A 24,284-nucleotide genomic window follows, 5' to 3' on the forward strand; every position below is an offset into this window, starting at 1 on the left:
TGAAATCACCATGATGGCCCGTATATTCCCTCCCCTTTTTTATGAAGTTTTACCTTTATTTCTCCTGGTATGAAGTAATACTGGGAAATAATAATACATTTCTGCCCCCACAGAGGTCATGGGTCAATCTCCTTGTGGCCGTCAAGGTGATTTCATGGAAACTGAATTACCGGTAAGTCTAATTCCATTTTTTTTACTTCATTTTACCAGTGTCATGAAGTACAATATGTAACGAAAAAAGGGCAATTAGACTTACCGGTAATTCCGTTTCCTTGAATCCACCATGACGGCCCACATTGAGATTGACCCTTGACCTCTGTAGGGGCAGGAACACATAGAGAGTTTAAGAACCCCCCACCCCTCCACCTCCTCAGTGCTTTACAATTACCCGAAAAGGTGGAACGAAAGTAAAAGGATATTGATGCATACCCTTAAACTCCTATTTATCTTAAAGTATGTATATATAAAAATATATATATGCAAGTATATATATATATTTTTTATATATATATATATATATTTTTAATTTTTTTGGAAAACATTTCTTTTTTTTTTTTGGGGGGGGGGGGGGGGGGGGGAGGGGAATAGTATGGGCCGTCATGGTGGATTTGAGGAAACGGAATTACCGGTAAGTCTAATTGCGGTTTTTCCATTTCATCCACCATGACGGCCCACATTGAGATATATCAGATAACTAAGAGGGTGGGGATATCGCCTGTAAAACCCTCCGGCCGAAAAGAGCTTAATTCGAATCCGGAAGATTAAGACGATAATGTTTTACAAAGGTATTAGCGCTTGACCAGGTTGCGGCTTTGCAGATCTGGTCCAGCGAGACTCCTCCCTTCTTAGCCCAAGAGGAGGCAGTGGCCCTAGTAGAGTGGGCATTAACATTATCAGGACTGGGTTTGTTCTGAATCCTGTAACAGCATTCAATGGTGGATTTGATCCATCTGGCTATGGAAGACCTAGCTAGTTTCTTTCCCTTATTTTTCCCCGAAAACTGAATAAGGAGATTGTTATCAACCCTAAAATCTTTGGTAGAATCCAGGTAATGGATAACTGTATCCCTGACGTCTAAGAGATGTAAATTAATGCTAGACCCTGAAAATTCAGATTTGAGGATAGAGGGTAGGATGATCTCCTGTTCTCGATGAAAAGAGGAGACTACTTTAGGGAGAAAACCTGTATCGAGAGTTAGACGGATGTGATCTTTGCTGATCTGGAGGTAGGGTTCTCTACAAGAAAGGGCCTGGATCTCTCCAATACGTCTGGCTGAGGTGATTGCAATCAGAAAGGCAGTCTTCAGGGAAAGGTGTTTTAAAGAGATTTCTGATAATGGTACAAAGGGAGGTTTTGTTAGGCCCTCTAGGACGATGTTAAGGTCCCAAGTAGGAGCTCTGGATTTCAGAGAGGGTCTGAATCTTGAAACCGCTCTAAAGAACCTCCTGATCAATCTGTGATTAGCTAGGCTGCAGTCGTAGAAAGAGCTGAGAGCAGAAACCTGGACTTTCAGAGTACTAGGTCTTAGGCCTAATTCCAAGCCGCACTGTAGAAAGTCCAGGATCCTATTGATGGGAGGGGAGGAGGTGTCTGGGCGCTCAACTCCTAACCAAGAACAGTATCTCTTCCAGATCTTTAGATAGATGACAGAGGTCACCTTTTTCCTACTAGCCCTTAGGGTAAGTATCACCTTTTCCGAAAGACCCCTGCTTCTCAACGTCTCACTCTCAGGATCCAGGCTGAAAGCTTGAATATCCCGGAGTCTGGATGAAGTAGAGGGCCCTGGACTAGAATGTCCCTCTGGAAAGGGATCTCCCACAGATCCTCCAGCGATAGCTGTTTTAGAGTGGAGAACCAACTCCTCTTTGGCCATAGAGGGGCTATTAGGATAAGAGTAGTTGGTTCCCCTAGGAGCTTCTGGATGACCCGGGGTAGAAGAGGTATTGGGGGGAAGGCGTAGGCCAGTTTCCAATTCCAGTGTATTGACAGGGCATCGATTGCCCAGGGTCTGTCCTCTAGGTTTAGGGAGCAGAAGCATTCCACCTGCGCATTTTTCCTGGAGGCGAATAAGTCTACATCCGGACGGCCCCATCTTTCCGCGATCTTCTGGAAGATATCCCTGTTTAGAGACCATTCTCCTGGATCTATTGTCTCTCTGCTCAGGAAGTCTGCTATCGTGTTTTCGCAGCCCCTTAGGTGGATGGCGGAGAGAGATAAAACGTTCTCTTCTGCCCAGGAGAAGATTCTTCTTGCTATCGCACCCAGAGGCCGTGACCTTGTCCCTCCTTGGTGTCGCAGATAAGCCACCGTTGTGGTATTGTCGGACATTATTCTTAGATGTCGCCCTTTCAAAAGACTCTCTCCCCTTAATAACGCCTCCAGGACCGCGTACAGCTCTCTGTAGTTTGAGGATCTGACTCTTATCTCGGCTGGCCAGGAGCCCTGCAGAAGAGCCTCCGAGGCTTGCGTCCGTGATTACCTGAACGGCCGGATGGTTCTGCCATTGTAGGCCTCCAAGCAGTCTTCTTCTTTCTTTCCACCAATCTAGGTCTGTTTTTACTGCCTGCGGAATCCGGAAAGTCTTGTCTAGACTTACTTGCTTCCCGTCCCAAATACCTAGGATCCAACTCTGGATCACCCTTGTGTGGTTTGGCACCATGCAACCAAGGGAATGCAGGCGGTTAGGCTTCCCAGGAGACTCATGGCCTTTCGGATGGAGCAACTGCGAGTCCTCTGGAACGCTCGGATCTTTTCTGTCAGTGTAGTGGCCTTGTCCCGAGGGAGGAAAGTTTTCAACAGGGATGAGTCCAGTTCCACACCCAGGAACCTTATTCTCCTGGATGGGATTAGGGTGGATTTTTTTAGATTTATGATCCAGCCGAGATTTTTTAAGAACTCTGAGAATCTTTGAGTTGCCAGAAGGTTTTCGGATTCTGTCTTGCCCAGAATTAAGAAGTCGTCGAGATATGGGATGATTGTAACTCCCTCCTGACGAAGGTAGGCCACCATCTCTACTACGACTTTTGTGAAGACCCTGGGAGCCGAGGAGATACCGAAGGGAAGGGCCACATATTGAAAGTGATGGATTGATCTGTCCGGACCCTTTAGAGCTAATCTTAGATACTTCTGGGAGAGATGATGAATAGGGACATGGTAGTAGGTGTCCTTTAGATCGATTGACGACATGAACGCCCCCTTCTGGATCAGGGGGATTGTGGATGGGATGGTCTCCATCCTAAACCTCCTGTATAGAATGGACCTGTTTAGGGGTTTTAGGTTTATTATAGTGCGAAAGGATTGGTCTGTTTTTTTTTTTACTAAAAAAAGGCTGGAATAAAACCCCCTCCTTTCCTCTGGGATAGGGACCTTTTGAATCACCCCTAGATCTAAGAGGTCCTGGACGCCCTGCCAAATTTTCGGGAGTTCTGATCTGCGCTGGGGTGAGATGCAGAATCTTCTTGGGGGGACTGATGTGAATTCTATCTTGTAGCCCTGAGAGATTACATTTAGAACCCAGGGATTTGAGGTTATCTTTTTCCAGGAAGATAGAAAACCCATCAGTCGCCCCCCTACTCTGGCGTCACTGCTGTTTATTTTGTGTATTCTGGGGATTGAGGATGAAGCCTCTTCCTCTCCCTCCTTTTTGATAGCTCCATCGGCCGGTTTTCCCTTTCCCCCTGTAGGATCTCTGCTGAGGCTGGAATTGACTGGGTCTGCTGCCCCCTCTAGGATCTTATCCAGAGTGGGACCGAAGACAAATTTCCCCGAAAAGGGGATGGAACAAAGCTTGGCCTTGGAAGCCTTGTCCCCAGACCAGGCCTTCATCCATAACGCCCGTCGGGCTGCATTAGAAAGAGCCGCATCCTTGGCTGAGAAACGGATCGACTCTGCTGAAGCATCGGCCAGAAATGCTGTGGCGGAGCGGAGAAGAGGGAGCGAATCCCTGATCTCCTCTCTTGGAGTCTTATTTTTTAGATGTTCGTCCAACTCTCCTAGCCATATATACATCGCTCTGGCAACGGAGGTAGCAGCAATATTAGTTTTGACCCCGAACACAGCTGACTCCCAGGATTTTTTTAGGAGCCCATCTGCCTTTCTATCCATAGGATCGCCCAACTGTGAGGGTAGGGCGGTCTTCTTTACTACCTTGGCCACTTGTAGATCCACTTTAGGGGTCTGATTGTAAAGTTTGCTTTCAGCCGGGTCAAAGCAGAGTCTGTTTCTGAACTCTTTGGGAACGCCTAATCTTTTCTCCGGGTCTGACCACTCTTCCATTATCATCTCTTTTATATTTTCATTGATGGGAAAAACTATAGAAGATTTAGATCTAAGACCCCCAAACATTTCATCTTGTACCGTACGGGGTTTAGGGGTATCCTCGATTCCCATTGTGGATCTGACTGCTCTCAGCAGTTCCTCCATTTCGTCAGCGGAGAAAAAATATTTTTTATCCTCGTCCAGAATTTCCCCGTCAGACAAGGGTTCCTCATTAGGAAATTGTCTGGATGAGACGGAAGCCACTTCAACATCTTCACCATCAGAAGAGGAGATAGCGGACAATTTGCGTTTCTTAGAAGGGTTGGGGGTACTAGCGGGGGCAGACAAGGTGGCTAAAGAAGACTTACTGCCAGTACTGCTGCCAGTACCGTGAGTCCCCTTCTGGGGGGGGTGTATATTTCAGATTCCTGTCTTGAAATACTAATTGTGGCATATCTGGTTGCTTCCTCACTCCAGGGCAGCAAGGAGTCAAAGTCAAAATCTCAGTAAAGGTACGTCCTAGAGAGCTGAGACCTGATCTAAAACCTTCCTGGACACCTGATGTACCTGCGTTCCAAATTTTGTGATTGTAAATGTGACAGTGTGGATTACTTAAGCAGACATACACACACATACACTCAGCTTTATATATTAGATTGTAACTTTGGATATGTGTCCCCTGATGAGCCGATGAGATTGTGCTGGGACTAAGGTGCCTATTAACTAAGGACTATTCATCTTATTGTTTTTCAGGATAGAAAGTAGGTGTCTTATTGTGGAAAGATTATTTAAATCCAAACGACTGTATTTAACAGTATTACATTTTTTGTTTGCTTGTATCTGAGATTTGTTATTTTCAGTATTTAGGGTAGGTCAGCTATTTAGACCCACTTTGGGCCACCTAACCAGGTGTTGGTCGCTAATACATCCCCTCTTTTAGGGCCATCCAAGGGCGTATAGGAGGTTCCTGGACACGGGATCGCCCCTATCGAGGTGTCACAACCAGACAGCTGAGAAGCTCTGACAGAGGCCTTTCAGAACCTCCTCTTTGAGTTTCTGTGTTGTGGTATTCAGCTCCTCCTCTCCTTAGCCTCTCTCAGCTGTCATGTGTTGGACTAATTGCTTCCCTTTAAATTCTTCCCCAGAAGGTTTTTCTGGGCGGCTTATATTTCTTCCTGGAGTATGTGTGCATGCCCATCTGGTTCTCCTCTCCTCTACAAAGTTAAGTGTTGAACTGTTATCTGTTATTTTCTGTTTGCTGGATCCCAGGTGACCCTGACTCCCTCCGTGTCTGGTGTAGGGAGCCGGTGGTCGTGTCCCCTCACTATTGTAGGGTGCTCAGGGGTTATATAGTCAAGGTACGTGGATATGCATACCTCCACCATTCGGATCTATGCATAGGCTAAGCAGCCAGGGAAAGTGCCAGGTCTTCTACAGGGGTCTCCCTTTTGTTCCTTAGCTGTTGGATCCAGCGAGTCATTTATGCATGTTGTTTTGCCTTGTTACCTGTACACATTCCGTGACATTATAAGCCGCCAAAACCGTCTTAAGCATGGATCCGGTTTCACTTTTGGCTGAACGCTTCCAGGGTCTTTCATTGGAGGTAGCTGACCTCCGTAAGACTTTTTCTCAGCTTCAAGTGACCGGTTCAGCTTGCGTTCATGGAGCTTGTTCTGAGCCTAAGATCTCGCTCCCGGATACGTTCTCCGGGGGTAGTGAGAATTTTGTGCGTTTTAGAGAGGCTTGCAAACTCCATTTTCGCCTTCTTCCCCTTTCCTCTGGAGATGAGGAACGGAGGGTGGGGATCATTATATCGCTGCTCAGAGGTAACGCTCAGTCCTGGGCCTTTTCGCTGCCGGAGGGGGCACGACCTCTCCGTTCAGTGGATGAATTCTTTTTAGCCCTGGGTCAGATATATGATGATCTGGATCGTATTGCTCTGGCGGAGTCTAGACTACGTCTATTATGCCAGGATAAACAATCCGCAGAAATATACTGCTCAGAATTTCGGAGATGGGCAGCTGATACTGGTTGGAATGATGCTGCACTCCGAAGTCAATTTTGCTATGGTCTTTCAGAGGGATTGAAAGATGCATTTGCCTTTCATGAAAGGCCTATTTCTTTGGACTCTGCTATGTCTCAGGCCGTTCGTATTGACAGGCGTCTTAGAGAGAGAGGAGAGATCTCTCCTTCATGTCATACTCGGTCCCAGGACTGTGCAGCGGTCCCATTCTGTGCGCAGGGGTCTCAGTCGCTGTCAGCCCCTTCTGAGCAGGAGCCCATGCAGCTGGGGTTGATTGCTTCTGACAATAGAAGATTCAGCCCGCATGGGACGGTTTGTTTTTGTTGTGGAGGTATTAATCATTTGGCAAATATTTGTCCCTCTAGGAGATTCAGGCAGTTCTCTGGGTATAATAAAGAAACAAAGAGGAAAAAATCTTTGAAAAATGTTCCGTCTGTTACTATTGGCAGGGTTGAGGCGGAAATTGAAGGTTTTCCGTTTGCTTGTAGTTCCCGTTTTGTCCTGCCGGCTAGGGTGGCGCTAGAGAGCAAGATCATTTTTTGTGAGATTTTTGTGGATAGTGGAGCAGTCAATCTCATTGATAATCAATTTGCGATAACTCATGGTTTCCAGGTGTGCGCTTTGAGAAAGGATATCCCTGTTTTTGCTATCGATTCCGCTCCACTTTCTCAGAAATCATTAAAGGGCATAGTTCACAATATCCGTTTGATTGTGAGTGATGCTCATGTTGAGGATGTGTCATGTTTCGTCCTTAGCGGTTTGCCCACCCCTCTGGTGTTGGGGCTGCCCTGGCTCACTAAGCATAACCCCACCATTGATTGGCAAGCGAAGCAAATAAATGGTTGGAGTGACTTTTGCAGAGAGAATTGCCTCATGACATCTGTTTCTGAGGTTGCTACTAAGACTGTACCATCTTTTCTCTCTGAATTTTCGGATGTCTTCTCTGAGAGTGGAGTTCAGGATTTGCCCCCGCACAGGGAGTAAGATTGCCCTATTAATCTCATCCCAGATGCCAAACTGCCTAAATCTCGTTTATACAATCTTTCCCAACCTGAGAGGATCGCTATGCGTGCTTATATCTCTGAGAGTCTGAGAAAGGGACACATACGACCCTCGAAGTCACCTGTTGCCGCTGCTTTTTTTCTTTGTTAAGAAAAAAGATGGTTCTTTAAGACCTTGTCTGGATTTCAGGGAGCTGAACAATATCACAATTCGTGACCCTTATCCGCTTCCTCTGATCCCGGACCTATTTAACCAGGTTGTTGGGGCTAAAGTCTTTTCCAAATTAGATTTAAGAGGGGCATACAACCTGGTCAGGGTCAGAGAAGGGGACGAATGGAAGACGGCCTTCAATACCCCTGAGGGCCATTTTGAAAACTTGGTTATGCCTTTTGGTTTGATGAATGCCCCAGCCGTTTTTCAGCATTTCGTGAACAGCATTTTTTATCATTTGATGGGAAAATTTGTATTGGTGTATTTGGATGACATTTTGATTTTTTCTCCCGATTTCAAAACTCATAAGGAACATTTACGTCAGGTCTTGCTCATTCTGCGGGAGAATAGATTATATGCGAAACTGGAAAAATGTGTGTTTGCGGTTCCAGAAATTCAATTTCTGGGGTTTCTTCTCTCCGCTTCTGGTTTTCGCATGGACCCCGAGAAGGTCCGCGCTGTGCTTGAGTGGGAGCTTCCTGAGAATCAAAAGGCGCTGATGTGTTTTTTGGGCTTTGCCAATTATTACAGGAAGTTCATTTTGAATTATTCTTCTATTGTTAAACCACTCACTGATATGACCAGAAAGGGGGTAGATTTTTCTTCTTGGTCAGTAGAGGCGCGTAAGGCTTTTTCTGATATCAAGGAGAGTTTTGCTTCCGCTCCCATCTTGGTGCAACCTGATGTTTCGTTACCCTTCATAGTTGAGGTTGATGCTTCTGAGGTGGGTGTGGGGGCGGTCTTGTCTCAGGGTTCCTCTCCTGCCAATTGGCGACCGTGTGCCTTTTTCTCAAGAAAACTCTCCTCCGCAGAGAGAAATTACGATGTGGGAGATAGGGAATTGTTGGCCATCAAGTTGGCTTTTGAGGAATGGCGCCATTGGCTAGAGGGAGCCAGACACCCTATTACCGTATTTACTGACCATAAAAATCTGGCCTACTTGGAGTCAGCCAAGCGTCTGAACCCGAGACAGGCCAGATGGTCGTTGTTCTTTTCTAGGTTTAATTTTGTTGTCACGTTCCGCCCTGGAGTTAAGAATGTGAAGGCAGATGCCCTGTCACGTTGTTTTCCGGGAGGCGGGAATTTTGAAGACCCGGGTCCCATTTTGGCTGAAGGTGTGGTGGTCTCTGCTCTTTTTCCTGAATTGGAGGCAGAGGTGCAGGCAGCCCAGTCAGAGGCTCCTGATCTTTGTCCTCCTGGGAGGTTGTTTGTGCCTCTCGCTTTAAGACACAAGATTTTTAAAGAACACCACGATACGGTCCTTGCTGGGCACCCGGGGGTAAGAGCCACACTGGATCTCATCGCTCGGAGATTCTGGTGGCCTGCGCTTCGTAAGTCGGTTGAGGGTTTTGTGGCAGCCTGCGAGACTTGCGCTCGTGCCAAAGTCCCTCATTCACGGCCATCAGGTCCTCTCCTTCCCTTACCCATTCCTTCCCGTCCTTGGACACATCTGTCCATGGACTTCATAACGGACCTGCCTCGTTCCTCGGGGAAGACTGTGATTCTGGTGGTGGTGGACCGTTTTAGCAAAATGGTGCATTTCATCCCTTTTCCTGGTTTGCCCAATGCTAAGACGCTGGCGCAGGCATTTGTTGATCACATTGTCAAATTGCACGGTATTCCTTCAGACATAGTCTCTGATAGGGGCACGCAGTTTGTTTCCAGATTCTGGAAGGCTTTCTGTTCTCGCTTGGGGGTTCGGTTGTCATTCTCTTCTGCTTTCCACCCGCAGTCGAATGGTCAGACAGAGCGCGTCAATCAGAATCTGGAGACATATCTGCGTTGTTTTGTGGCGGAGAATCAAGAGGATTGGTGTTCTTTTTTGTCCCTTGCTGAGTTTGCTTTAAATAACCGTCGTCAGGAGTCCTCTGATAAGTCACCATTTTTTGGTGCATATGGGTTTCATCCACAGTTTGGGACTTTCTCGGGAGAGGGGGCTTCTGGTTTACCTGATGAGGACAGATTCTCCTCGTCTTTGTCATCTATTTGGCAAAAGATTCAAGATAATCTAAAGAGCATGAGTGAGAGATATAAGCGTGTGGCTGATAAGAGACGTGTGCTTGGTCCGGACCTGAATGTTGGTGATCTGGTGTGGTTGTCTACCAAGAATATCAAATTGAAGGTTCCCTCCTGGAAGTTGGGTCCTAGGTTTATTGGGCCTTACAAAATCCTGTCTGTCATCAATCCTGTTGCATACCGTCTTGATCTTCCTCAGACTTGGAAGATCCATAATGTTTTTCATAAGTCCTTATTGAAACCTTATTTTCAACCCATTGTACCCTCGCCTTTGCCTCCTCCTCCGATTATGGTTGATGGGAATCTTGAATTTCAGGTCTCTGGGATTGTGGATTCTCGTCTTGTCCGCGGTTCTCTTCAGTACCTTGTTCACTGGGAGGGGTATGGTCCTGAGGAGAGGATGTGGGTCCCAGTGACGGACATTAAAGCCTCTCGTCTCATCAGGGCTTTCCATAGGTCCCATCCTGAGAAGGTGGGTTCTGAGTGTCCGGAGTCCACTCGTAGAGGGAGGGGTACTGTCACAACCAGACAGCTGAGAAGCTCTGACAGAGGCCTTTCAGAACCTCCTCTTTGAGTTTCTGTGTTGTGGTATTCAGCTCCTCCTCTCCTTAGCCTCTCTCAGCTGTCATGTGTTGGACTAATTGCTTCCCTTCAAATTCTTCCCCAGAAGGCTTTTCTGGGCGGCTTATATTTCTTCCTGGAGTATGTGTGCATGCCCATCTGGTTCTCCTCTCCTCTACAAAGTTAAGTGTTGAACTGTTATCTGTTATTTTCTGTTTGCTGGATCCGAGGTGACCCTGACTCCCTCCGTGTCTGGTGTAGGGAGCCGGTGGTCGTGTCCCCTCACTATTGTAGGGTGCTCAGGGGTTATATAGTCAAGGTACGTGGATATGCATACCTCCACCATTCGGATCTATGCATAGGCTAAGCAGCCAGGGAAAGTGCCAGGTCTTCTACAGGGGTCTCCCTTTTGTTCCTTAGCTGTTGGATCCAGCGAGTCATTTATGCATGTTGTTTTGCCTTGTTACCTGTACACATTCCGTGACACGAGGCGGCAGTTCCGTTTTGTAGGCAGGGCCTAAAGTATAGAGTTAGTTTCAGGGACAGTTCCCCCATCTTATAACCCACACCTGTACCTACAAAACAGCCGCTCCTGTCTACGTGGAGAAGATAATATCTTTTACTAATTTTGTTTAATATATATTTTTGTGTGTGTCCGCACTTTTGGGTTACTTTTAACTATATATTAATTAAAGGCTATGTTATAATAATCTATGAAATCTCTTATTAATATATACTGTCCCTAATACATTTAAACACACTGGAGGGTGATTGTCTGAACTGTGATTTTCAAGGAATACAGTGGGGTGCGAAAGTTTGGGCAACCTTGTTAGTCGTCATGATTTTCCTGTATAAATCGTTGGTTGTTACGATAAAAGATGTCAGTTAAATATATCATATAGGAGACACACACAGTGATATTTGAGAAGTGAAATGAAGTTTATTGGATTTACAGAAAGTGTGCTATAATTGTTTAAACAAAATTAGGCAGGTGCATAAATTTGGGCACTGTTGTCATTTTATTGATTCCAAAACCTTTAGAACTAATTATTGGAATCCAAATTGGCTTGGCAAGCTCAGTGACCCCTGACCTACATACACAGGTGAATCCAATTATGAGAAAGAGTATTTAAGGGGGTCAATTGTAAGTTTCCCTCCTCTTTTAATTTTCTATGAAGAGTAGCAACATGGGGGTCTCATAACAACTCTCAAATGACCTGAAGACAAAGATTGTTCACCATCATGGTTTAGGGGAAGGATACAGCAAGCTGTCTCAGAGATTTCAGCTGTCTGTTTCCACAGTTAGGAACATATTGAGGAAATGGAAGACCACAGGCTCAGTTCAAGTTAAGGCTCGAAGTGGCAGACCAAGAAAAATCTTGGATAGGCAGAAGCGACAAATGGTGAGAACGGTCAGAATCAACCCACAGACCAGCACCAAAGACCTACAACATCATCTTGCTGCAGATGGAGTCACTGTGCATCGTTCAACCATTCGGCACACTTTACACAAGGAGATGCTGTATGCGAGAGTGATGCACAGGAAGCCTTTTCTCCACCCACAGCACAAAAAGTGCAGCTTGAGGTGGGCTAAAGAACATTTGGACAAGCCAGCTTCATTTTGGAATAAGGTGCTGTGGACTGATGAAACTAAAATTTAGGTATTTGGCCATAACAAGGGGCGTTATGCATGGAGGAAAAAGAACACAGCATTCCAAGAAAAACACCTGCTACCTACAGTAAAATATGGTGGTGGTTCCATCATGCTGTGGGGCTGTGTGGCCAGTGCAGGGACTGGGAATCTTGTCAAAGTTGAGGGAGGCATGGATTCCACTCAGTATCAGCAGATTCTGGAGACCAATGTCCAGGAATCAGTGACAAAGCTGAAGCTGCGCCGGGGCTGGATCTTTCAACAAGACAACGACCCTAAACACTGCTCAAAATCCACTAAGGCATTTATGCAGAGGAACAAGTACAACGTTCTGGAATGGCCATCTCAGTCCCCAGACCTGAATATAACTGAAAATCTGTGGTGTAACTTAAAGAGAGCTGTCCATGCTCGGAAGCCATCAAACCTGAATGACCTAAAGATGTTTTGGCCCGGCAGCTACTATACATCTTTATATATATGGGTCCATAAAATCATAAAAAAGCCCATAAAAAGTATCCCCCCGTATAGTAACATAATACAATAGCAGCGCTCTGATCGCTCCGTAGTGTCGGATAGATAAACTTCCTGAATATATGTAGCAGGTACGGCTATACCTTACTGCGCTTTATGTCCTGTGCGTTGCTGTCCACCTGCAGACTGGAGCGCTTGTGTTTAAATACCACTTCTCAGCTGCGGAAGGGGCCACGTACATGCGCCATGTCGCTCTTCCGTCTGCTAGGTGTAATATTGCGGGTAGTAGTGCAGTCCGTTGAGACTGCACTTGTTGGTGGTGGCAGTGTAATGTTTACTTGATAAGAGAAATACGATTTTTCTCAGAAGTTCTGGCTCTTGCTTAATAAAATGTAGTTCAGCTATATGCGTTTCTGGGCTTACAGCCCCCTCCTCAGTAGCCACAAAATAAGGGTTTATACACACGACCGTATGTATTTTGCGGTCTGCAAAACAGGAACAGCTTGGCCATGACAGAACAGTCCTACCCTTGTCCGTTATGAGGACAATAATAGGACTTGTTATATTTATTTTTTTGCAGAAGGGACATGCAGACTTACGGAAACGGAATGCACACAGAGTCATGATGACTATCCTCAGGAGTGAGGGATGAAATGTATATATAACAATCCTATACACTTACATTATATCCAGTCACAGAACTTACAGGCCGATCATATACATGTAGCAAATGATGAAGCAGCTGTGTGGCTGATGTGAGAGCCATGGTGACTATCCTCAGGAGTGAGGGATGAAATATATATATATATATATATATATATAAACTATCCTCTACACTTACATTATATCCAGTCACAGATCATACAGTTCCAACATATACATTTGAAAGGGATTGCTCTCGCAGGGCGGCGGTGACAGATTATTTTGCAGACCACAGGATTAAAGTCCAAATTGATGCTTTATTTTATGACACTCCAGCAATTTACAGGCCAACCCAGTTATAATTCACTAGATTCAGTGAAGTTCCAGCGCCACAAAACATAAACCAAACAAAATAAACTCCTGCCCGTCTGGGCTCTAACTAATACAAATTAGTTTTCTATCTCACCTACTGAGCCCAGGTCACACATTGGTAAATGAGCAAAATAAACTAAGGATAAGGGTCCATTCACACATCCGTTGTTTCTTTCCTGATCTGTTCAATTTTTTGCGGAACAGATCAGGACCAGATCTGGACCCATTCATTTTCAATGGGTCCTGAAAAAAATCGGACAACACAATGTGTGCTGTCCGTTTCCATTGTTCCGTTCCACATGTCCAATTTAAAAAACAGATGACATACGGATGACATACGGAAACATTTTCAGGAACAACGGATCCGCAAAAAACGGACCGAAATTCGGGATATAGAAAAATACTGACGTGTGAATGTAGCCTAAATATTACCCGACCAATCATTTGTTATCTCCTCAAGCAAGGCTTACATTTACTCTGCAGCCCTCTACAACACGGACCATCACTCCCTGTCCTCATTGGATGTCTCCACCTGTATAATACTAGTCTATAGGGTATATTATTAATGTTTTTTTTTTACTAATTATGTCTGGTATATGTCTAATATATGTTCAAGATATGATCATTTATGTATGGTAATCATTTATTTATTTTCTATTCTGTATATTATATTTATTTCTGGGTATTGTAAGGGATCGCCTCTTATTTGGGGGTCATTCTCACAGATACGACTTTAGGACACCAGGTTTCAGGTCCAAACCGTGCATTTATTGTGCACACTCCAACCAATACAGGTTATCATGAAGTCGCAGCTTCACCTAACACATGTGACATCCACATAAAACAATAAACACTTGCCCGGCTAGGCTCTAACTAATACAGAGGTTCCTGACTCACCTAAGTCCTTGTTCACACCCTGTGAACACAAGCGGCTTTCTCAGCCCACAGCCTCCTGGCTGTGGGCTGGCAACACACTCCCCCCTGCTCACACCCTGGGAGGTGCTTTGTGCCAGGCTGATTACTTCCAGCTGGTCTCGCCTGTGGTGGAATAGGGGTGTGGACCGAACTATCCACCCCTTCCTTGCCTCTAACCTGCGTGAGACCTGTCACTGTCTCACAGTATGTAAATAATACTTGAATTTTCTTGGGTTAAATGATCATATATCCGAACGGTGTATCTGCCCCTTTGTATTCTTTGATTATGTAACTGGCTATAGTGATGGACGAACATCTGCCGGGACGGTTCGCGATCAAATGTTCGTGACCTGCTAGTTCACAGCGTGTCCCATTCATTTTAATGGCAGGCGAACCTGAAAAACCTTCAGCTCATATTTGCAGCAAAGAAATAATTACTAGAAGTGCACAAATAGTCCCACAACATAGACAGTGACATACCAGATGTATATGGCTGTATTTCAAATGGCTGTATTTCAAATAGCTGAATGAAACATCCTTAGCTGATTATAGGAATGTGTTACATCATTTTATCCTATTTATGGCTCTGAATTTGTGTTACCTTAGCTGGAATGAACAAACACATAACCTTCCGTATGGAGATACAGGAAATGTAGCAGTAAATCCTGTCCTTCCATAAACCAAGATCTGCGTTATTCAGTTCCCCTTTGCTGTTTGTAGCTCTGCTATTCAAGCTTTCGCTGCTGCCATCTACTGGTGGTTAATAGCAATGTCATGAATTTATTATAATACAGACATACTTGTGGATTGTTGAAGCTAGAAATTATATATATATCAGTTTATTCTTATGGGGTGCCTATTTTTGACATCTCTTACACGTACGTGAAAAATTATATTGCCGATATTTCGCATTGAAAAAAAGAATGAATGGAGATCGCAAATTCGAATAATACATCTGGTATGTCACTGTCTGAGCTACTAGTCTATATAATAAATATGTAGCCTACATATGTATTATATAGACTAGTAGCTCATAATTGCACCAATATCCATTTACTATTACTGCCAGAACATGTTGGGTGTAGTAGTTTCAGCCCAATTGGGCAGTCAGAGGTTGTAGGCTACAGAAAGATAGCAGTTAGTTATAAAGCCATTGATAGGCCAATGAAGTATTTTACCATATGAAGGCAAAAGAAATGCATGACAAAACCAGCACTGCTACATAATGTAGCAGAGCTGGTTTTACGCGGGAATACCGTGGGTTATACCGAATATCATCCTCTTGTATATAGTAATATACAGTATATTATATATATATATATATATATACACACACACGCGCGGTGGCGGGTTGGGGGGGCGTCAACGGGGAGGGGACCTCATGGATCAGTTTCGCACCGGGGCCCCATGGATTGTGTGTACGCCACTGGGCATGTGTGATCCCCCCTATACATCCAGGGGTTTGAATTAGGCATTTGAAATACAGCCTTTTTGTGCAAAGATATATTTACTTTAGGCCTACACTGGTTCCGGGCATGTCTAATCCCCCCTATGCATACAGGGGTTTGAATTAGGCATTTGAAATACAGGCATTTGAAATACAGCCATTTTGTGCAAAGAAATCTTTACTTGAGGCCTACACAGGTCCTGGGTGTGTCTGATCCCCCCTATACATACAGGGGTTTGAATTAGGCATTTGAAATACAGCCATTTTGGGCAAAGAAATATTTACTTCAGGCCTACAGTGGTTCAGGCCCTCTGAGATACTACCTCTACATACAGGGGTTTGATTTAGGCATTTGAAATACAGCCATTTTGGGCAAAGAAATATTTACTTCAGGCCTACAGTGGTTCAGGCCCTCTGAGATACCACCTCTACATACAGGGGTTTGATTTAGGCATTTGAAATACAGCCATTTGAAATACAGCCATTTTGTGCAAAGATATATTTATTGCAGGCCTACACTGATTCAGGGCGTGTGTGATCCCCCCTATACATACAGGGGTTTGAATTAGGCATTTGAAATACAGCCATTTTGTGCAAAGATATATTTACTTCAAACCTACACAGGTTCAGGCCGTGTTTGATACCCCCTATACATACAGGGGTTTGAATTAGGCATTTGAAATACAGCCATTTGAAATACAGCCATTTCGTGCAAAGATATATTTACTGCAGGCCTACACTAATTCAGGGCGTGTCTGTTCCCCCCTAAATATACAGGGGTTTGAATTAGGCATTTGAAATACAGCCTTTTTGTGCAAAGATATATTTACTTCAGGCCTACACAGGCTCAGACCGCGTGTGATCCCCCTATTTATACAGGGGTTTGAATTAGGCATTTGAAATACAGCCATTTGAAATACAGCCATTTTGTGCAAAGATATATTTACTTCAGGCCTACACTGATTCAGGTCGGGTGTGATCCCCCTATACATACAGGGGTTTGAATCAGGCATTTGAAATACAGTCTTTTTGTGCAAAGATATATTTACTTCAGGCCTACTGGGGTCCTTTGAGATACTACCTCTACATACAGGGGTTTGAATTAGGCATTTGAAATACAGCCATTTTGGGCAAAAAAATCTTTTATTGAGGCCTAGTTTGGTTCAGGCCGTGTGAGATACACCCTTTACATACTGGTGTTCTATTCTACTATTAATTAAACACCTATTTAGTGCAAGATCCTAAATTTAAAAAAAATATGAGGAGAGCGTCAAATAAGGGATGTGGCCCCGGTCGTGGTGCTGCTGGTGGAGCTCCTGTTGCAGGGAGAGGACATGGTCGATCTGTGCCAGCTACACGCACAAGTGAAACCCCTTCCTCAGGTGCGAGTAGGCGACAAAACCTGCAGCGGTATTTGGTCGGGCCTAATGCTGCTCTACGAATGGTGAGGCCTGAACAAGTACAGGCGATAGTAGATTGGGTTGCTGACAGTGGATCCAGTTCCTTCAGATTTTCTCCCACCTAGTCTCATGCTGAATAACTACAGTTGGCACCTGCAGCCGATGTCCATCTGTCTTTCACCTCATTCCCTTGCAAATCAGCCAAGCAGTCTAAGCCCCAAGTCATGCAGCAGTCTCTTCTGCTTTTTGATGACTCTGTTAGCAGGATTTCCCAGGGCCATCCACCTAGCCCTGCCCCAGAAGTGGAAGAGATTCAGTGCACCGATGTCCAACCACTTTTTTTTCAAGATGACTACATGGGAGGACCATTGCAGCACGTCTCGGAGGATGACGAAACACAGGTGCCAACTGCTGGGGCTTTCGAAAGTGTGCAGACCGACAAGGAAGTCAGGGGTGAAGACTGAGTGGAAGATGATGTGGAGGACGATGAGGTGCTCGACCCCACATGGAATCAAGGTCATGCGAGTGACCGATGTAGTTCCGAGGAAGAGGCGGTGGTCGCACAGAGCCACCAGCACAGCAGAAGAGGTAGCAGGGTGCAAAAGCGGAGCGGCCGTCCTCTAGACAGTACGCCTCCTACTGCCCACCGCAGCAAGGGGCCAAGCACACCAAAGCCAGCTCCAAGGAGTTCCCTGGCGTGGCAGTTTTTCAGACAATGTACTGACGACAAGACACGAGTTGTTTGCACGCTGTGCAATCAGAGCCTGAAGCGAGGCATAAACGTTTTCAACCTGAGCACAACCTGCATGACCGGGCATTTAAGTGCAAAGCATGAGCTGCAGTGGAGTAGACACCTCAAAAACCAAGAAAGGTCCCTGGCTCCTCCTGCTGCAGTCGCGGCCTCTTCATCCACCTCTGGAGTGACAGTGCCACCTGGCACCCTGCAAACAGAGGATCTGCCAGCAACAACAACACCTGGGTCACCAAGCATCTTCACAATGTACCACGGAAGTGTTCAGCTCTCCATATACCAAACGCTGGAGAGGAAGAGGAAGTACCCCCCTACCCACCCGCGACCCCTAGCCCTGAATGCCAGCATTTCTAAATTATTTGCCTTTGAAATGCTGTCATTCTGTCTGGTGGAGACGCATAGTTATAAAGGTCTTATGGCGGTGGCTGTCCCACAGTACATCCTGCCTAGCCGCCACTACTTTTCAAGGCCAGCCATCCCTTCCCTTCACAACCAAGTAGGGGACAAAATCAGGTGTGCACTGCGCAACGCCATCTGTAGCAAGGTGCACCTGACTACGGATACGTGGACCAGTAAGCACGGTCAGGGCCGTTATATCTCCATAACAGCACACTGGGTAAATGCAGTGGCGGCTGGGCCTGAGGCGGATAGCAGTTTGGCGCATGTCCTTCCACCACCGAGGATTGCAGGGTGCTTCAGTTTGCCTCCTGTTGCTTCCTCCTCCTTCCACTCTGCTTCCTCATCCTCTACCAGCTCCTCTACCAGATGCAGGAGGAGGAACCATGTTCACAGCAGGGTGGCACCCAGACCAGCTCATGGCCATCATTGGTGCGTGGCTGGGGGGATACAGAGGACACAGACAATACACCTCCTACAGAGGACAGCTTTTCGTTGCCTCTGGGCAGCGTGGCACACATGAGCGATTACATGCTGCAGTGTCTCCGCAACGACCGCCGAGTTGCCCACATTCTAACTTGTGCTGATTACTGGGTGGCCACGCTGCTGGATCCCCATTACAAGGACAACGTACTGTCCTTAATTCCGTCACTGGAGCGTGATCGTAAGATGCGCGAGTACAAGCGCACGCTGGTAGACGCGCTGCTGGTGGCATTCCCATCTGACAGCGGGGGCACAGTGGAAGCACAAGGCCAAGGCAGAGGACGAGGAAGAGGTCGCCAACATTGCTGCGGGCACCGCCAGCACCTCAGAAGGCAGGGTTAGCATGGCCGAAATGTGGAAAAGCTTTGTCAGCACGCCACAACAACCAGCACCACCAGCTGATATGGAACATCTTAGCAGGAGGTAGCATTTCACCAACATGTTGGAGCAGTATGTGTGCACACGCCTACACGTACTAAATGACGGGTCTGCCCCCTTCAACATCTGGGTCTCCAAATTGGGCACATGGCCTGAGCTTGCCCTTTACGCCTTGGAGGTGCTGGCCTGCCCTGCAGCCAGTGTATTATCTGAACATGTGTTTAGCACAGCAGGGGGCGTAATCACAGACAAGCGCAGCCGCCTATCCACAGCCAATGTGGACATGCTCACGTTCATTAAAATTAACCAGGCATGGATCCCACAAGACTTGTCTGTACCTTGTGCAGAATAGACATTTATACCACCATCAAACATACATTCTTGTACTCAAGTCAAGTGCAAACATTCTTTGTTTTATTTTTTTTTATTTGTCCCAATATTTTGGGGGCTACCTACCCCAATAGAAAAAAAAAAAAAACATTGTTGGCTACCTCCTCCTCCTCCATTGCTGCCTCCAACTACAACACCACATCCACCGCCTTCTCAACCTCCGACTCCATATCCACCTCCTTCTCTGAGTTGCAGGTTAATAATTTGTAATTTTTAGTTATTTTATTTTAAGAATTTTCCCTATCCACATCTGTTTGCAGAGCAGTTGCCATGCTCTTAAGCACATTTTACTGCCTTTTACATCCCTCTAGCCTTTTCAATGACTATTTTAGTGCCCTAAATTGAAAAATTCTTATTTTCAATTGTCGGGTGAAATTTTACCATTTTTGGCATATACAAACCCCTGCTGTGCCTGGGTGACATGGGCCTAAATCTTTCAAAATCCTCTGTTCTATTGCTGGGTGACATGAATCCCCTTTTGCCGTGAATGAACCCCTGCTGTGCCTGGGTGACATGGGCCTCGTTCTCTCAAAATCCTCTGTTCTATTGCTGGGTGACATGAACCCCCTTTTGCCGTGAATGAACCCCTGCTGTGCCTGGGTGACAGGGGCCTAAATCTCTCAAAATCCTCTGTTCTATTGCTGGGTGACATGAATCACCTTTTGCCGTGAATGAACCCCTGCTCTGCATTGCTGACAGGGAACTAAATTTAGTGAAAACATCTGTTACTAATCGGAAGATGCGCGACTACAAGCGCACGCTGCTGATAGCATTCCCACCTGACAGCGGGGGCACAGTGGAAGCACAAGGCGAAGTCAGAGGAGGAGGAAGAGGTCGCCAACGCAGCTGGGGCACCACCAGCACCTCAGAAGGTAGGGTTAGCATGGCCAAAATGTGGAAAAGCTTTGTCAGCCTTGGAGGTGCTGACCTGCCCTGCAGCTAGTGTATAGTGTGAACGTGTTTAGCACTGCAGAGAGCATTATCACAGGCCGCAGCCAATGTGGACAAGCTTAAGTTTATTAAAATTAACCAGGCATGGATCCCACAGGACTTGTCCGTACCTTGTGCAGAATAGACATTTATGCCAGCCTCAACAATTCATTCTTGTACTTAAGTGCACTTATTCTTTGTTTTTTTATATGTCCCAATATTTTGGGGGATACCCCAAATTAAAAATAACACAAATCAGTGTTGGCTACCTATTCCTCCTTCACCGCCGCTTCTACCTACACCGCCACGTCAACCTACACCGTCACATCCACCCATCCACCGCCTCTTCAACCTCCTACTCCTAGATCCAGAGTGTTATTTTTAATTTGTCTGTATTTTATGTTATTTTAAGTCATTTCCCTATCCAGATTTGTTTGCAGAATAGTTGCCATGCTCTTAAGCACATTTTGATGCCTTTTGCAGCCCTCTAGCCCTTTCCAGGACTATTTTAGAGCCATTTTAGTGCCCAAAAGTTCGGGTCCTGAACCCTAAGTCCGCTCAACTCTAGTTATAACGTTTCCTTTAGTTTTTTATAATCTTATGTTTTGGTGTGATTTTAACAGAGCACTTAGCAGTAAGGACCTTTTAGTCCAGGTGCAAACTCAGCAGGGTCTGGACAGACAGCAGTAGTAGGTAGATGTTAACAGTGTAGTATAAGGCCTAAACATAAGCTTAATTAGGACAGCAGCAGCAGGTAAAGGTGAGGGAGTATTTTGAGGCCTACACATAAGAAATCAGCTTGATATGGACAACAACAGCAGGTAAAGGTAACGGTGTAGTATGAGGCCTTCACATAGCTACAAAGGATCATGATGACAACAGCAGTAGGTAGATGTTAAGTTTACGGTGTAGTTTAAGTCAAACACATAGCTCGGTCTAACTCAGCATGATCAAGAATTTTGTAGGATTCTGTGGCTTGAGGAACATTAGGCGGTCACGGGATTAAAATGTTACTGTCGGCCAGTACAGGCCCCAAAAATTAGCCAATAGGCATTCACCTGACAGCAAAGATTTTGGGATTCTGTGGCTGGAGGTACATTAGGCGGTCACAGGATAAATATGTAACTGTCGGCCAGTACATGTGTGAGATTGTGGAACAGCTCTTCCTGCCTGATGTTTGTGTCTAATAGTATTGAAACTGTCATTTGGCATTTTGGGCACTAGAGGCTGTTTTGCAGCTACAACCAGCACACTCTGTGACTTGCATATGTAAAGCAGATGATGACTTCTGAGTGAACCAGGAAGTGCTGATCTGACATGGTGGAAGCAATGTTCTGTGAGAGACTGAATCCGATTCCATCTTGGCTTCCAGGTGTCCAGGAGTGAACGGGCACGCAGAGGAAGGAGACTAGTTGTTGTCCCTTACTTGGATCCGGCTCTTTGAAATAGAGATTGTTCCAGGAAGACAGTGTACAGCGTGTGGGCAGAAGTCTGATTACCAAGCAAGGCCGCACGGCTGCTGGGGGTTTGGTGGCCATCCTGAGTAAGCGGCATCCTCGGGCTCAGAACGGACGCAGGTCAGTACACCTGGTAACTCATTGTCTTATATTGAGTGGCACCTGAAGTAACAGAGACTAAGCCGAGGCCTGAACATAGTTAGATAGTTAGGGTTATATGTTTTACTAGGCCGGACAGAACTGTTCTGCGGCGCAGTATTTTGACTTGCAGGCTCTGCTGCATTTGCCACCGGCTAGTTGTGTCCTCTTTAGCAACTTGCAGGCCTTGCTGTGTACGCCACCGGGTTAGGCCTGTCCCTCAGACAGGGACAGTGACTGGGAGCCAGGGGCATAGCTTAGTCTGTGTATATTCATATTGTTGTGTTATTACTATTGTTAAAGTAAAGTTTCTATTCTTGCATATAAAGCTGGTGTCAGTGTCGCTTTTCTTGTCTGTAACTTTGCTGTATCCTGGGGAGCCCACCCCTATACACGGCCTACAACTTGGCGTAGTCGGCAGGATACAGCAACCGTTCTGGATGGCCAGTCGTGCCGCATCAGGAACCAGCCCAGGGTGTACAGGCGCAAGACCAGCTTGCCCCCAACAGCATAGCTACCCCAATAGGATACATCCCTGTAGGGGCACTGCTGCATCATCTGCCAAAGTATGACGGTAGAAACATGACATTGCAGGACTGGACTGAAAGAGTGCGAAGTGCGATTAATATGTGTAACCTGACCCCAGAACTCTGGGCAGAGGTTGCGTTGGGAGCCCTAGAGGGTGATGTCAGGCGGACAGTGATGGTAAGGCCTGACTTAGAGAGAGATACCCTAGAGAAGATATTCTCCCTGCTAGAGAGCCCAAGGGGGCGTGCCAAAGTGGTACAGTTACAGAGTCACTTCTTTAACCGACCCTAGTGGGAGGGCGACACCCTGATGCAATATTCCAATGCTCTACATGAGACGCTGAATGAGATACAACGACGAGACCCTGAGGCCATGGGCGCCTTCTGGGAGGTGGACCGGCTACTACGAGATCATTTCATAGTTGGGCTCTCCAATAAATTCTTATAAGACAAATTACGACCCGAACATTGGCCGACATAAACATTCTACAGCGTCTAGCTGCCGTAGAGAGAGAGAGGAAGAACCCATACCTGCAGTGGCGAGAGTAGTGAGTAGCACGCATGTTACAAGGGACCGGCCGGGGTCTGAAGAATCGGAGTCCTTAAAGGATGTGGTCCAGGCCCTGCGGGAGGAATTGAAAGAGCTTCGGCTGGAAGTGTCCCAGATGAAGGCAGAGCCATCTCGGCCTCTGGAAACCACCCCCGCACCTCGTGCCACTCCATCCAGAACATCCCAGGTGAGGGGGCCGATCAGAGAAGGGCCTCTCTGTTGGGCTTGCCGGAAGTACGGCCTTATGGCCAGAGAAGGGCCTCTCTGTTGGGCTTGCCGGAAGTACGGCCATATGGCCAGAGAGGGCCCAGAACAGGTAGCGTCTATGCCGACCATAAACTTCTGACCGCTGCAGTAGCTGGGCGTCCTGCGGCGGTGCACCGAAAGTGAAGCCCTCTGTGTGAAGAACATGATCTGTATGCCAGCAGCCCCGTATTATAAGCCGAGTTGGAAGGCCGGAAGGTCTGCTGCCTAGTTTATACAGGGTAAGAGTGCACCCTTATGCCTCTGGAGTTCTTCGAGAGGTACTTCAGGCATATTATGGATCCCGAAGACGGGAGCGTCATCAGGCTAATGGCTGCCGATAATAGAGAGATGGATGTTCGAGGGATAGTCTGGATGTGGGTCCAACTGTTTGGGCAAGACATCGGCAAAAAGGGGGTCGTGCTGGTGGACCATTCGTCCCGGAAAGGAATGGACGTGACCCTGGGCATGAATGTTCTGAGAGACCTAGACCATCAACTCTATGCCAAGGAAGGGCCAAAGTACTTGCAACGGGCCACCGCACACCGGCCTACCCAGAAGGTCTTACAACAAATGATGAGGAGCTGTATCCTGCAAAAGAGTAACCTATCCGGTCGGGCCATTGGAGATGTGAGGGTGCTATGGAGGACCCCGTTGAAGATCCCACCTCAACAAGAGAGAATATTGATGCTGCCGGTGGGGGCTGGACGACGACTGAATGGACTGGAGGTTCTGATCCAGCCCGCTTATCAAGAAGAAAAGCAGATTCGCTCACTAGTAGCCCGGGCCCTCGCCATTGTGAAGGACGGATGTGTGCCTATATGCTGCTGTAATGTTGAGGACTGCGAGTTAACCGTCCCCACAAACACCCTGTTGGCCAAAGTTTATGTGTCCATAGGGGGTTTCGCTCGACGAAGGGGCTTCACGCTGCAGCCAAATAGGAGATCAGCCTGGACCTATGCTGTGGAGATCCATTCAAGGGAAACCCCAACGGCTGAGTGGAACGGTCGAGTGATCATGGCCCGTATGGGGGTGGACTGCAGAAACATGACCCCAGGGGAACAAAAGCTGCTG

This window comes from Bufo gargarizans, chromosome 11 (genome assembly GCF_014858855.1).
Source record: "Bufo gargarizans isolate SCDJY-AF-19 chromosome 11, ASM1485885v1, whole genome shotgun sequence".
In the NCBI taxonomy this organism is placed as follows: Eukaryota; Metazoa; Chordata; class Amphibia; order Anura; family Bufonidae; genus Bufo; species Bufo gargarizans.